Source organism: Galeopterus variegatus, unplaced genomic scaffold (assembly GCF_000696425.1).
Source record: "Galeopterus variegatus unplaced genomic scaffold, G_variegatus-3.0.2 Scaffold11338, whole genome shotgun sequence".
Taxonomy (NCBI): Eukaryota; Metazoa; Chordata; class Mammalia; order Dermoptera; family Cynocephalidae; genus Galeopterus; species Galeopterus variegatus.
In genome coordinates this window covers 40,687-45,909 of record NW_007737449.1, presented here as the reverse complement: position 1 = coordinate 45,909, position 5,223 = coordinate 40,687, and the positions used below count along the sequence as shown (strand labels likewise).

The 5,223-nt window shown below is 51.5% G+C and overlaps 1 pseudogene; it reads left to right on the top strand.

Annotated features, from left to right (window-relative positions):
• The first annotated feature begins 1,286 nt into the window (after positions 1–1,286).
• LOC103610583 lies at positions 1,287–4,051 on the top strand (annotated as a pseudogene).
• Positions 4,052–5,223: the final 1,172 nt, after the last annotated feature.

Below are 5,223 nucleotides of genomic sequence, written 5' to 3'. Positions count from 1 at the left end.
ACAATGTGATTTTGCAGATTACAGTTAAAAATATTTCATTAAAAGTGTTATATAAATGTCACTGGATTTAATTTTAATTTTTTGAGCTACTGGTTTATAAGATTTAGGACTATTAATGTAATTGAGAGCTTATGTAATTGAGTGCATATAATAACAATTTTAGGTTATTGCTCAAAAATTATTGCTCAGAATTATTATTCACTTTAGAATAAGTGAGGATTTTATGTCTATATATCTGTGTCTTTCCTAACTATGAGTAGCTTAGATGCATGAGTTTATTCCTACACATAGTGTAATTTTAGTCCAGCCATTTGTAAAAAACAAAGAGACTTGAAAAGCTTTGCAAATAAAAAGTTGTAGTTGTGAAGTTTTAAAAAGACTGATTTCAAAATAGAAATACCTTTTATTTCCCTCTGATTAGAAAAACTTAAAATCTCATAAGAATGTCCAGTAATACAGACAAGGAAAACGTTAACAATTACCTATAATTCTCTAGCCAAGGGATTACTTTTATTAACATATAAATATATGGAATACTGTATATAAATAAATCACAGACATATTTCTATTTTAACAAACATAAACCCCACATTATTATTTTCTGTAATTCAGTTTGAAATAATTTCAAACTTAAAGAACACTATATCCAGGCAAACTTAAAGCACACTGCTCCAGGCAAATTTCCGTCTATTAACATTTTATCGCATTTACTCCTTCATCCTCTCTCTCTTGCTCTCTCTCTGTGCATGTGCATATTATCTCCATCATTAGTCTTTTCCTGAAACATTTGTGGGAAAGGTGTAAACATGGTGCCCCATCATCTCTAAATTCTCCAGTGTGTATTTCCCATCCCACCCTCCAAAAGACACTTTTTTTATGTTTCCACCATACAACCTTGCCAATCAGAGAATTAATATAGAGGCCGGCGTGAGGGGAGTACAAGCGGCTGGCACTCGGGCTCTGCTCAGATCCCGTGTAACGGCCAGGATGTGAAGGGTGCAGAGCCGGGGGAGCCCAGCCCAGCCAGCCTTCAGACATTGCTCCATCTGATGCTCGGCTCGAGGCCTCTCTGTGAGGGACCGGTTGAGGTTGGAGGTCGCTACCAAGCATGGTGCCCACCTGGGGCCCTGGCATGGCCTCTGTTGTTGGTACCATAGGTCTCCCGTGGCCCTGTTGGTCAGAGGCCGCACAGGAGAAGAGTCCCCCAGTCTTATTAAAGAACCCAAGGACCAGATCAGCATTCCAGTGTTTTCACCTTTGAAATCATGTGCCTCATTATTCCATGTATGCGGCCATGTCCAGTCATCGAGACAGTGGCCCAGATCAAGGTTAAATCTCTCCCCAAAGCCCCTAGGACTCCCGTGGTGACAGAGAACACAGCCACCAGCATCACCATCACGTGGGACTTGGGCAGTCCGGACCCTATGTCCTATTATGTGATCGAATATAAATCTAAGAGCTAGGATGAGCCACATCACATTAAGGAGGACATGAGCACCTTGCGCTACATGGTTGATGTCTGAGCCCCAACTCCGAGTACGAGGTCTGGGTGTCGGCGTCAACTCCATCGGCCAGCCCAGTCGGTGGTCATTTGCACAGGCGAGCAGGTACCAGCCAGCGCTCCCCGGAATGTGCAAGCTGTCATGCTGAGCGCCACTGTCATGACCGTCCAGTGGGAGAGGCTGGTGGAGCCCACCAGCTTGACCCTCTACTAGGCCACGGAGCCCGAGCACCCCGTGGCAATTGGCAGAAGCACAACATGGACAACAGTGTGGCAGCCCGCTGGAGGACGAGATCTACACCGCGCGTGTGCTGGCCTTCACCTCCATGGGCGACGGGCCTGGGGGGACCCCATCCAAGGCAAGATGCAGCAGGGAGGGCCCGGCCAGCCCGTGAACCTGCAGGCCGAGCCAAGTGGGAGACGAGCATCTCTCATGGAGCCCCCACCCTCACCCCCGCGGCAGGAGAACGACTACGAGCTCCTCTTCTGGGAAGGCGGCCACGGCAGAGAGGTGGGGAGGCCTTACAACCTACGACCAACTTTGTGGTGGGCGACCTCAAGCCCGACACCGATCGTGCCTTCCTGCTGGCGGCCTGCTCGCAGCAGGGTCTGGGAGTCTTCACCTGAATGGCGCGGCGGCCAAAAGCACAGTCCGAACCGTGAGCGCGCGCTCCGGGGATGTTTTGTTCAGTAACCGCCTGCCGCCGCCGGAAACGCACAGCTGGGCCCTGGCGTGCCACGGCGTCCACGACCGCCCACTACCCACCGCTGGGCTAGGAGGACCCGGAACCGAAGGGGGTGAGCAGCATCCCCAGCACCACTCCGATCCTGCTGGAGGCGCTGGAGAAATGGACCCGAGCACCGCATCACAGCTATCGCTCACATAGAGGTGGGAACAGAACCCCGGAGCTCGCCGGCGCTCATCCGCACCAGGACGGTGTGGGCAGCGCGCCGCCGGGAAAGCGCAGGCACCATGTGCAGCGACGCCCCCGCGCCCGGCCGCAGCCAGGCCACACCCGCTGCCCGGGTCCACTACGTGCGCATGGAGCGTGCCGGGGCCCACGGGCCCGCTACGCATCGAGGACATCATGCCGGCGGGGCCTAGGAGACGATCATCCCAGACCTGCAGCCCGAGCCAGTGTAGTCCATCACAGCAGAGGCCTACACCATGAGAGGCGATGGCCCTTGCGGCAAACCCAAGGTGGCAGTGACCGAGGGAGCAGTGCTGGGCCGCCCCACCCTGTCGGTGCAGCAGCCTCCTGAGTGCAGCCTGCTGGCACAGAGCCACCGGCCGGCACCGCTGAGGACCGGGTGCTGCGCTACCGCCTGCAGCTGGACCAGGAGGACTAGACACCCCTGGCCACGCTGGAGTTGTCGCCCTCCGAGGACCACTACACAGCGGCGGGCCTGCACAACGGGGCCAAGCTTGTTTACAGGCTCCCGCGGCCGCCTGTGCGAGGAGGTGGCCAAGGTCCTGAGCATCCCCGAGGACACCACACCTCCGCAGCCACCGGCAGATCCTGGAGGTGGCAAGCAACGCCTCAACTGGCGCTATCCTGCCCCTCTGGCTGCCACTTGTGCCCACCAAGTGCAAGGGCGCCATTGTCAAGTACACAGTGGCCATGAGGGAGGCCGGAGCCCTGGGCCCCGCCGGAGAGACCAGGCTGCAGGTGGCAGCTGAGCCAGGGGCCAAGAACATGCTCACGCTGCAGGGCCTCAAGCCCGACATAGTTGACGACCTCATAGTGTGAGCTCACACGTGCCAGGGCTCCTGCCCCTACAGACAACCCACCTCCCAACCCCCCAGCCCAAGCCTGATGCAGCCTATGACCTCCATGTGTGAGCTCACAGGCCGGGTCAGCCCCTAAACACCACCACACCCTCCCCACCCCTCACCCCCTGCCATATGTTCTCTTTGTGCTTGCTGTACTGCAGAAGAGCAAGCCTACATTCCCTACAGTTGCAGCCACTCCCTTCCCAGACCCCTTTCAGCTGGATAACCCAGATCACCTACCCATCATGGACGGTAAAAAGGGGCTTATCTGGGTGATCCTGCCAGTGCTGGTCGTGGTCTTCATCATTTGCCTCCTCACTGCGATCCTGCTCTATATGAACAAACCTGACAGTGAACTCAAGGACTGGAGCCCCGCACCCAATGCTTCCTGAACAACACCAATCTCACCCCCACCACCCCAGGGACCCCATGGAAATGGGACACATTAGCCTCCAGGCTCCAGGCATGCTCAGCCACCCGCCAATCCCTATGGCTGAGATGGCAGAGTGCAGGGGCACCTCTAAGCCAGCAGCAGCCTCAAACTCTCCCAGGAGTCGGAGTCTATTGATCCTGGACAGCAATTCACATGCGAACATTCCAATCAGGAAGGGGAGGCTGGGCATGACCTCAGGCACCAGGGATGGGAAAGAGGGTGGCTGAGAATCCACCCCAGGGAAGTGGCAGGAGATGGGCCCTCCTGTGGGCTAAGGCTCCACACCACCAGTAGATGCCCCATTGTCTCATTGGCCTTCATTTTTAAAACTCAGATCCAATGATAAAATGAAGAATTTCCAGATGACAGCCACAAGCATTAAACCCCATGCACGGAGGCCCCAGTGAGACTGCACAGGTGGCATGCTCATGAAGCTGACCCTGGCTGGAAATGAATGAACATTGGGTTGTCTAGCCCAGCCACCATCTGTTCCTTTCCTTGTGCTGAGTTCTTTCCTGCTTCCGCCTTTGGTTTTGAAGCATTATTCTCATCTTAAAACACAGTGTTCTTTTTGGTGCCAGAAATTAGCTTTAATGATTCCACATGTCTGAAATCTTCCATAGAAAAAGAATAAATGTACTGTTAATTTTGAGGGATAGCACAGCAATATTCTTAATTTAAACAACAAAAGATACTGTTGCATTGACTAACTGGGGTGGGTTAAATTTTGCCTCCATTCCCCACCCTTTATTTTGATCATCAAAGGCACTATTTAATTCTTCAAGGGACTTCTTGTGACATACTAGTTTTCATGGTTTATTTTGAGTGTAAAATTAGAATCTCATACTAGTTTGTGAGTCTGGGTCTGATGAATGAGAATATTGTAGGTTGGAGTTCTACTTGGAAAAATACACTTTAAACACTCAAAGAGGTTGATATGATTTTTTTGGTTTGTTGTTTTTATTTTTCAAGATTTTTGATAAACAGTGGAGCTCAAAGACAAATAATCCTACTAAAAACACCTTGGGCTAATATTGACTAGGTCCTATAAAGCCTCTCTTCCAGAAACCTGAATGATATTATTTCTCACTTGGGCAATCAAAACAGGACCTTGAAATGATACCTTCTCATGGCACAGCTGGCACACTTTATTTCCTGGCTCCAAAGAAAAATATAACCTTAACATGTGTCCAATACATCTTAAAATACACTCTGACTCATCTCCCAGTCTCCAGGCCCCATATTCTTGCTGTAAATTTGATATCTAAATACACACGTTGGAGCCTCAGGGGATGTGAATTGCTTAGAGCTGAACCCTTCTTATGGTAGGTATGCAATCTCCACTTGTTTTCCTTATCTTTCTGTGGGATTTCTGGCTCATCTGGCAAAACCGGGCTGGAAGTGCTGGAAGAAGTCAGTAGCTCAGGCAATGTAAAAGGGGAGAGAGGCCTTTGAAGAGGGAGGGGACACCTTGAGGGACAGCAGAATAGACGTGAAGCATGTGCAACTGGATAG